General features: G+C 41.3%; 1 protein-coding gene across 1 annotated transcript in view; it reads left to right on the top strand.

Annotated features, from left to right (window-relative positions):
* Positions 1-338: 338 nt before the first annotated feature.
* Positions 339-10549, top strand: part of insc (INSC spindle orientation adaptor protein) — a 54090-nt gene continuing 43879 nt past the window's right edge. The window contains exon 1 of the mRNA XM_032522679.1: positions 339-639. The gene's annotated coding sequence lies outside the window, so the exon portion shown is untranslated. The remainder of the gene's footprint in view (positions 640-10549) is intronic.

Genomic DNA, 10549 nt, shown 5'->3' with positions numbered 1-10549 from the left:
GGGATTTCATTCTGCTGTTATTGCAGTTCCTTCATCTCCCCCTCTTTTCTGTCCCTCCCTCTGTTTCTTCTTCTCCCCTCCTTCCTTTTGCTGCCACATCTGGAACCTAGCTCCTCATTTATTTATGTGGTCTGTGCTGTTTCTTAAGTCTTATTTAAATGTCCTTTACCTTGTCTTCTTGGCAGTTTCTCTCCATCTGATGAGGTCTGCAATTACATCTCACCATAACTGGTCACTCTGCAATTACATGGCCCACCACAGAATCTTTCCCTCCCTCCTCTGAGCAGCACCAGTGCTCATATGGTAGACCGAAATAGAATAGTTTCACGTCTGTTTGGATGGCGGCCCAGATGAAACTATGCTCAGCTGCTTGACTGACAGTGGGATGTGGGCTTTTTCTCCTCAAGAAAAACCTTTAAGCCCAGTCACGTTTAGTCTCTGAGCAGTCCCACTCCAGCAGGCTTTGGTGGTGGTTGGCCCAGCTGGGCTCCAAGACGGGAGACAGAGCGAGACAGAGTGAGACAGAGTTAGAGTGAGTGAAAGCGAGGACAGTGACAGACATTTTGCAGTGAAGAAGACAAGAACCTCTGTAACTATGAACCTTCCTGGGAACACTTAACTTTTCAGTCACTGACCAGGGTGAGTTTGGTATCCACTTCAGTCTAATCTCAACTACAGAGAGAAACTTTAAAGCCATTTTTGTTTACATTTTCAGAAATCGTAGATAATATAGTGTGTCAGATAACTTAATAAGCATGACTTGTGCAGCATGTAGCACCTGATTTAAATGGAAAACTCCAAATATCTTAAACAGCAATGCAGTTGTCCACTTGATTGACATTACAAGAGAGTACTTTCCAATTGGCAATGCAATTGTTATGCAAGGTGCTTTCACAGATGTCAAACTCCCGCATTTAAATGGGTGGTAACTTAACTGATGACAAAGCCCTTTTTCTCATAAAAGTGTTTTTGACCACTGTCCAACTATGCTTTTTTTTTAAATCACAGAAACCTTAAAACTTTTCTAAAGATGCCAGAAGCAGTCTAACTTAAAAGCTTCTGATTTAAAAGGGCGGTGGTATTGATCATCTGGAAGCCCAGATTCTCACAAAACATAAAGGTTATGTGAACCACTCTGGAGACAGATATCTGTAAAATTCAAAATGCTTTTGATTTTTTGATTTTACAACATCATCCTTGCCAAAAAGTCAGATGAAGCACACAAAAACATCACAAAGTCATGAGTGAATCAACTGAACCCTATTTCAAAATTTAAAATGTAATGGTGTGTTAACCCTTGTGTTGTCTTTCTCTCAACATACAAAAAAACACTTTTGTTGTCCCCATCTTAATGTTTTGTCGCTTGTCAAAAAAAAGTGTGTTTTTTCAATTTTTTTTGTCTTGTTCCTTTTGTTGACGTTGTGTCACTTTTTTTTTTTGACATTTTAGCTGATTTTTCCAAAGTTTTTGATGCTTACTTCCAGTGTTTTTTTTGTAGTTTTTGTCACATTTTCTAATTTTTTTATGCTTTTTTTCCCCAATGTTTTGTCACCACCTCCCATATTTCTGATATAAAGAAAACCTTGGAAACAACCCAAGGCCAACACGATGGTTAAGAGTCATGCAATTGAAAAGGTAATGCATTATATTGGCATTATACTGGCAAAAATTATCAGATTAGAGGTACATTTTGGGATAAAATACAGCCCAACGTACCAAGCAATCAACAAATTATATTCGTTCAGATGCCCAATCTTACTGACCAACTTTTACACCTGACTATGTATCCTAAACATTTACATTTTAGATCACACATACATTACGTTTCACTTAGCATCTCTTTTTGTGGGAACTTGCACTTGCCTATGGATGCTATCAAGATAAATATGAAGAGTCCATTCGGGATACTGCTCAGTGTTTTTGTTACGAGTCATGCTGGAGCTGAACGCCACGGTAGGTCGAGCTGGTTTGTGTGGGAGTGGTGGAAGCTGAGACTGGAAAACAACAAAGATTACAGTGAGGCCAACGGTCATGATGAGGACGCAGCTACCGCATGTCTTCACTACTGGCTTCTGTGTGTGTGTGGGATGTGGTCGTAAAGAAATGAGAGAGAGAGAGAGAGAGAGAGAGAGAGAGAGAGAGAGAGAGAGAGAGAATTAGAGATTACAAGATAGGTGTGTCATTATGTTTCTCTCTCTGTGTGTATTTCCCTTCTTTTCTACCCATCAATTGTCCAGTGAAACTTTACTCACTCAACTTTAACGGTCATCACCTGTGTGCTCAGTGTAAATGCATGAGTGGAAAAATGTGCAAGAGCTCTGACTGGTAACATGAACTGAACCGCAAATATGTTGCCAGCACCAGAAATATTTCTGTAGCCATATAAATCGTGTTGTCACTATAAAATTATATGACAAACAAAAACCCACAAAGCAGGGTAATTAGCTACATGAACTTCTTCTGGTTCCTGTATTTTTGTTAGAAGTATTTCAGCAACTATCATTGATTGAAATAACTATCCTCGTGCTATCACACTAAAATAAGATGGGGAACATGGTAGACATTATGCCTGGTATAAGCATGTTTTGCATTGTCATTGTGAGCATGCTGATGTTAGCGTTTACCTCCACTGTGCCTAAGTCCAGCCTCAGAGAGCCACCAATCCACGCTGGTCTTTCTAGTCTTGTTTCCTTTTTGGGGGGGGGGGCTGCAGTCATATTATAATGCTAATTGTTAATTTCATCTACAATTGAAGTCTGCGGGATTGTCCTGCAACTGCTCATTTTCCAGTGGAACATTCCAGAGAGCTCTTTGACATATCAGTAAGGAGTTTTGGAGTCTTTAAGGAGGAATGACTGTTGTGTTCGGTCCTCTGAGGACAGGACGTTGAAGTTGCCAAAAATACAAAAATACATAGAGAAGTAGCTGAAAACACCTTCACTGTCTTGCTCTGTTCTTAGTATTTGGCCTTTCTCTTGCCTGACACATTAGTGAGTCTTGCATCTGGTGACTGATTGCATTAAACAAGTTTTAAAATGTAACTGGTGTCCTTTTGGTATAAAAATATCCTTTGTAAGACAATTTGATTGCTGCATTTATAGCAAATGATAGCTTAGCATAAGTGGTACAGAAAAAGAGCTCCATGCTCCAAACTGCTTTTAACGGCTAATTTTGCATCAGCAGATGACAAGCTACGACTGCCACTTCCCGTAAACATCTGTTTAGCACTTCTATCTAATCATGAAAGACTGGTTAGGGATAAATGTGGAAGCTCAGTTCCTCTCTGCCGTGCATTCTCCTCCGGCCCGCCTGGTGAACAGCTGAGGAGGGCGTAGCATGGCTAACATGAACCGCACACGCAGGTGTGGCCGCCACTGTGCTGTCACACTGTTTAATTAGGTTTTCTCTCTAAGGGCGGAGAATCTTAGGGTTTTCATTGTAATTCTTTCCCCATTTTGCCATGGTCTCACCCCTATGGTCATTGTCTGAGACATTAAGAGAGAGCCTAGAGACTGCAGTATCACTGAGGGTGTGACTGAACTTTGCGACCACAGCTAAAGTTGGAAACATGAAGTGGCTCCACACATGTCTGGTTTTAAGGAGCCAGTGCCAAAGCATTGGATATTCAAACTAGCGTGCTCACACTAAATTGGCTTCATGCTCAACGTGAACATTTCTTTCCCTCATCAAAGATAAAAGCCAAACCCGTATAGTTAGTCCTATAATAACAGGAGCTGTCAGTCCTTCTCCATTAGTAGCTCCTTTCTTTCGGATGAGGTAGTTTCTTTCTTTGTCTTTTGCTATTTCATCATCTCATCATTTTGTCTCTGTGTGGCCTTGTTGTAGTAAGATCATTTTGTTCCTCCTCCCACGAGTCTGGTGTTCCCCACAAGCTATTTCTCACACAGCTCAGCCTGTCCTCCGATGGTTTCGATCCAGATGCCCATTTATTGCGTTTTCGGCAAGGAAAACAACAGCATTACACTTCTTTTCTTTTAACCTTTTTGCTTCAATTTCAAAATCTACCTACAGTCCGAATACTATTGTTAAATGGAAACATATAATTTATTGTATATAATTAAATAATTAAATATAACTATATAAGTACATGCCATATACCATCATAAAAGTGTGACCTAGTGTACTTAGTTGTTAGCCTAAATGTTGGTATAAAAAAGTGGCCTTGTAACTTTGAGGACATTTGCTTTGATCTGACAGCTGTAAGCCTCCAAGGTGTCCTGGTTTGTGTCATAGAGGTATGGAAGGCTGTGGTTACGGCGCTGCAGTAGAGCAGGATGGTGGTTTTATTTCCCCTCCTCCTGTCTACTTGTTGAAGTGTCCTTGAGCAAGACACTGAACCCTAGTTGTCTCCACACATCAGCTACATTGGCTGCCAACGATAGGTGTGTGTGAATGAGAGGTGCTTTGATATGAAAGCATTGTATAAACGCAGTCAGTTCTCCAATTCACTTGAACGATATTTAAAATGCACGAACTTAATGTAATATTCATGTATAAGACAATGCAAAATGGTTGAATACTGACAGATACACAGTCACATCTGAATATAAGAAGCCAGCGGGAGATCTTGTCTCTCTCTCTCTCTCATTTCTCTCTCATACTAAAGCGGAATTGATGCTTCTGCGTTTACACTTGGGCGCTGTTGTCTGCGTCGTTCTAGCATTGCAGAGCCGGCATGTGTGCATGCAGGGGAGTGTGCGGTAGAGTGAGTGAGAGAGTGACAGGGATTCGCTTCGGAGCATGGACCGACTCGAGAGACCTAGTGAGAGAAGCAAAGTGTCTCCCTTGTATTTTCTGACCGCGATGAAAAATCGGAAGCAGGAAAAGTTGACCCTCTCCTTGATTCAATATTTTTAATGAAGAAGGAGAAACCGGAAATGAGTAAGGGGAAGTGCAACGCTAACAAGCCACAGCCAAGCAACGTGGGTTGCGGCGACGTTGCATTTTTTGAGACTTCAGGCTACAGTTAGGTCTGGCAAAGGGTTGGGATGTCCACGTACCTACGTGCATAGCAATGGCGTTGATAAAATGCAGAAGCATACATCACACTTACACACTTTGTTATAAAACAATTTGCAGGCTCAAAACATGATTTCTACAAAGTAAATACATCCGTGCACAGCATATCACTACTAGAATCGCGCAATCACATTTCACGGAAAAAAAATTAATCTTGTCAGGCTCCAGCCAATAGCAATGGATTTGTGTCTGAACTTGCTTACCAATCAGTGTCCAATGAGGAGCCACTGGCAGCCACGGGCGAGTGGTGTGTGTTTGTTATAGCAACGACGGTTCAAATAGACAGACGGTTCACCTGCCAGGTATTTTATTGAGATTGTCTGCCCTTTCCCAAACAGTTTTCAGTGACAGCTTCTAACACGAGTCTTTGTTAACAAACCATGTGACGCGTCAGGTTAACAGGTTTGCAGCCTCTGACTATTGGTGCCATTTTAAGACACTGCTGTGCAAGTTTCTTCAGCACTTCGAAGCTATTGAGAAAAGACACACAAGCTAGTACTCCTGTGATGTAGTACATTTCTACCCTTGCATGGTTACAACTACAGTGGCTCAGGCTGCTACCGTTGAGTTGCTGACCTTTGACCTCATGGGTAGTACAGACAACATTTTCCTCCGCATGGAGCCAGCTGCCTGTCTCCAACATTAATCAAAGAGACAGTTTTTATGTCTTCCAAACAACTATGGTCAAAGAAAGTATGTCCACAAAACCTCCTGCTGTTGATTGATGCAATCGTTTGTCCAAGAAATGAAATATTATGATAATAAATATTTACCGCAAATCGGCAAAGTGTTGTAGTAAGTATGAAGAACAGGCTGGAACCCAAACCGCCTTCAATGATACTGTTGGACCACAGGATGAAGCGAGAATGAGAAAGCCCCACTTTCGTGTTTCTTACATCACAAAATGTGGACGACGCACATGCGTCCCATGTCAATGGATGACTCTGGTGACTGTTGACACATCACTGCGATAAAATTCATGACTCAGAGGAGGCTCTCTCTTCAAAGTAGGGACTCAATTAAGAGAGTGCTAGTATACATTTTTGCGTAGGTGGGCCCAATATGGCAGCCACTCTGGGGCCAAAGGATGGGAGATAAATCAATATCCGACTGGTTGAATTAGAGCGTCGGCTTGGAGCTTCCCATGCATTGACCTCCTGCTGTCTTCTTTTCTTCCTATCTCCATCTGCTAATTGCAGGGAGGTCATTGCTGGGCTTCAGTCTGTTCATCTGTGATGGTGTTTACTCTGTTTGCTCTGTGGCCCTTGTTATTGTTCATTGGGGAGATCATGAGAGGAAATGGAGGCTTCAGTAATGATACGTGCTAAAATATGTGTGCTTTTGTTTGCTTATGGTTTGCAGAGGATAGAAAGGTCACCACTTCCTCCTCCTTATGAAGACGTCTTGGTGCCGTTGAGGGCACCCTAGGGAGTCTTGAGGAGTAACTTTCTCTCTAGTGCTGTCATTTTTGGTTTGGGTAACCGCTGTACCCTCACTACTACTGGCTCTTACCGCTTTATAGCAGAAGTAGCAGCTCACAGGAGGCGTTTGGAAATATCACATCAAAATGCTATCATTTCAACAGACTTTTCTGGAATGATATCATTATGATGTCGAGAACTGTCAATCAAATGTATGGGCTTAACTTGTGAAAAAGTTTATGGATACACAAATAATTAAACTTGTTTTATAATGACCTTATAATCCTAGCTGCAGCGCACAATGATTTTCGTTACTGATTCATTTGCAGATTTTTTTTTGATAAATCGATTTTTTCATGGCTAAGAAATGTCAAAACGTAGAGAAATAATGCAAATTTGCATCAATGTTTCCATGGTGACATCTTCAAATTGCTAGTTTCGTCCGACCAGAAGTTCAAAATCCAAAGATGTGATTTACAAAGACATCAAAAAGGAAAAAAAGCAGCAAATCCTCAGGTTTAAAAGCTGAATCGAGAAAATTCTTAGCATTTTTTCTGAAAATGTCAATTTTCTTGGCATTGTAAACAGACCCCATTTGTTTTTTTCTTCTCACTGCACATTTCCTTTAATTTTCACTCAATTGTTTTTGTGAAACTTAAAGAAACTCAATAAAACTCAAATGGTTCGTAAGACCATGGTTCAATGACAGCAATTATTCTGTCCTAGTAGGTGTTGCACCTTTCAAATGATGCATACCTCACTTTTCGAGTATTTCTTTCTGAGAATATTCTGTATATCTCAAATGAGACATGGCAAGATCTAATTACCCAGAAAACTCTCACATGTGTTTACTTTTTGTGCCCAAAGTGGGAAAAAATAGCACTGAAATGGCCTTTTGAAGTGCCATGTGTGGGCACATATGGAGCTTTTCCTGCATACCTTGCGATTTTTGCGGCTGATATTTACTTATCACATTGACCCCATGTGTGTCTCATTTTCCCTGCGTGTACCTTTAGTTCAGTTGTGGAATAACAGTTCCACCCAAAAATTCCACCCTGCCCTAAAGTGGTGCCTGTGTTCCTCGGCTTAGATCTGGGCAGTGGACCTATCCTCCACCCCTGAATCTTACTCTTCCCTTCTCCCCTAAATCCACACACAAACACACCCAGCCCACCTAATTTACTCCCACCTCCAAATGTCAAACAGCTGTAGAGTTGACTCTCAAGGAACTGCTGCTATTACTTCCTCGGCCCCTCCCTGTCTTTTTCTCAACCATTTTTGTGTGTGGCCCCTAATATCAAGTCACTCATAGGCCCAAATGTGGTGTCTAAACCTTGTATATGTTCAAAGTGTATTTATGGTACAGCTGTTGGCTATGAGGTCATTAATTTACATCGTAGGTGCCCGTGGGCGGAGATGGATTGACAGACAGCTGGCTATAAATTGTGCATATGACTCGTGGTTGACTTCTATGTTTAAGTAGTGGCCTGGTCGAGCTGACATGTAAAGATGGGCCGTAACTGGGCCAGTGCCATATCCAAGGCACTCCGTCTAACTGAAGGAGCTGCGTGACATAAATGCCAGTGGCGTCATTCTCCGCATGATTGACAGGAGAAAATCAGGCAATAATGCTGAGGGTTGAGAACTCCTGCTGCTGTCGGGAATCTTCTTCAAAGGACTGCTTTGGCCACTTGCCTGAAATCCAACCTGGAAGAGGATTCCCAAAGAATTTATCACTTACTTTAAAACTTTGGGCCACAATGTTTAAGGCGTTGCTGGAAAAAAGCTTTGGCCCTACCATGAATCATAATCAGAAAAGCGTTTATTGCCACTGTAAGTTACAGTTGGAATTTGCCTTGGTCTTTTGGTGCATGCATAAACAAACATATTGAACATTAACACAAATAAATGCAGAAACAGACACAAAAATATGTAAATGCTATATATATAGTATATATGTCACATGCTTTTTTGCTGAAGATACAGTTCTTTATTGCTGAGTATTAAATCCCAAATGAGTATGAGAGGTGTTAAAATAAAGACGTTTAGCAAAAATAAAAAAGGACCTAAGAAAACAAAGAAACTAAAATACCCTGGAACATATGTTAACATACTTTACGTCAAAATACATAAAGACAACCTCTTCAACAAAAATATCAGACTGGTGTCTGATATTCCCCTACTCACATGTTTTTGCACTCATCAAGGGGCCTTCATCAGTTCTACTCAACCTCAGTGTTTGTTCATGTTTTTTTTGGCTCCGAGGTGACTCAGCTGATGTTTCATGGGAGAAAAGTGGTTCCTCCTTTTGTTGCTTGGAGCTAGCTGCTACTCGACTCTCATTGGGTTTTCCCCTCTTCTTTGCCACGAGGACTGCATCTCACCTAATCGTATTCGATTAGGTGGGTGTGGTTGAGGTTAAGGCTGAATCCCATTCCTTCCCCTTACCCCTACCCCTTGGCCATTGGCTTGAACCAAGGGGTAGGGGTAAGGGGTGAAAACATACCCCTATGAATTGGGACACCACTGGTGACATCACCATGCAGTATTGACACAAACCTCCAAGATGGCGTCTCGTTGTTGATGTGTGGGTTTGGACAACAGTGTATATATTTTATAGTTATTTTAGGTTCACTTTGGTAGTGCAGAGTACTTATCTGTGTAGTACTTAGGTTGTTTGCAATACAAATGTGTATACACATGCATCATGTGTACATAACATACATATACACCCTGTATACATGGTGTGTGTATATCTGTTCAGTTATCACCGTTTTGAATGTCATTGATGTTCACAAAAACATTTTGTTGACAAAATCTGTCTTTATTGGTGATAAATTGAACATAACAGGCAAAAACGTTACATAAAATAATGTACAGAACCATTGTCAACTATTAGAACCATAAATAACATGTCGCACACAATAAAAGGCATATATGTGTAAAACTAAAAAAATACACACAAGACACAAACAAACTACACAAAACACACTGTTGTAGCACAGTGCTCTGATATTCCAGACCAGTCTGGAGCCTTTTGGCCAGTAACCCCCCCCCCCCCCCTCACATATCATCAGTGTCCCATATCAAAACCAACAACAATAACAAGTGCATGAACAATGAACAGGAATTAATTAAATATTATTACAATAATAGTAGGCTACCAAGCAATATGAATGGGTACAACATGAACATATGAATTAGGAACGTCTGCGTTTGCAGCCAACTGGATCAGCGCTGTGTCCTCCTGTGTCCTCGTGTGAGACAGGGCGTATATGTTAAGCACGTAGCGATGTATCATAGACCGTTAATATATATCTAGCTATACAATCTATGCGATCTATACAGTCCATTCAAGGCAGAAATATGTGGGACTGTTCAACGTTAGCGTTAGCGATTAGCGTTAGCGATTAGCGTTAGCGATTAGCGTTAGCATTGCAAGCTAGCGATTTTTAAAAAGTTTCAGTTAGGAACATGGGTACACATGTACAGGACTGCATAGACCACAAAACAAGACTGTCGTAACTTTTTAATCAATTATTTAAAGCTGAAAGTACTTACATTCATGTGTCTCTCTGGTCGATGCAGCAGCCACACACTGCCTGTGTGTTTTCTAGTGAGGTCGCGTCCACACTAGATCCGTAGGGGTATACAGCCCTTGATCTATGCCCTACCCCTAGCTCGTAATACGTATTGGACCGGCACTAGGTGCCGCGTGAACGCGCAAAAGGTAGGGGAAGGGGTAAGGGGAAGGGGTAAGGGGAAGGAATGGGATTCAGCCTAAGTCATACATAACAACACCCGTCATTCCTGTTATTTTGAACACCACACTATGTTGTAACTGAATGATCTTTCAGACTTTCAGTCCCACTTGATGTTGTCAGACAGGTCTCTTTTGGTTTTAATGCCACTAAAACATAGTGAAAAAAGTAGTAGAAGTTTTACGACGGAATCTGTCTGTGTATAAACTAGCCCCAAATGCACTTGAGGCCCGCTGTGTGTAAATTGTGGAGTGCTGCAGGGTGATGACACAGTACTTTGTTAGCAACATGTGTCAAGTTGCTCTTACTGATTATGGCCATATACCC

Source organism: Etheostoma spectabile, chromosome 8 (genome assembly GCF_008692095.1).
Source record: "Etheostoma spectabile isolate EspeVRDwgs_2016 chromosome 8, UIUC_Espe_1.0, whole genome shotgun sequence".
NCBI lineage: Eukaryota > Metazoa > Chordata > Actinopteri > Perciformes > Percidae > Etheostoma > Etheostoma spectabile.
The sequence above is the reverse complement of the archived record's forward strand: the minus strand, read 5'-3'. Positions and strand labels throughout refer to the sequence as shown.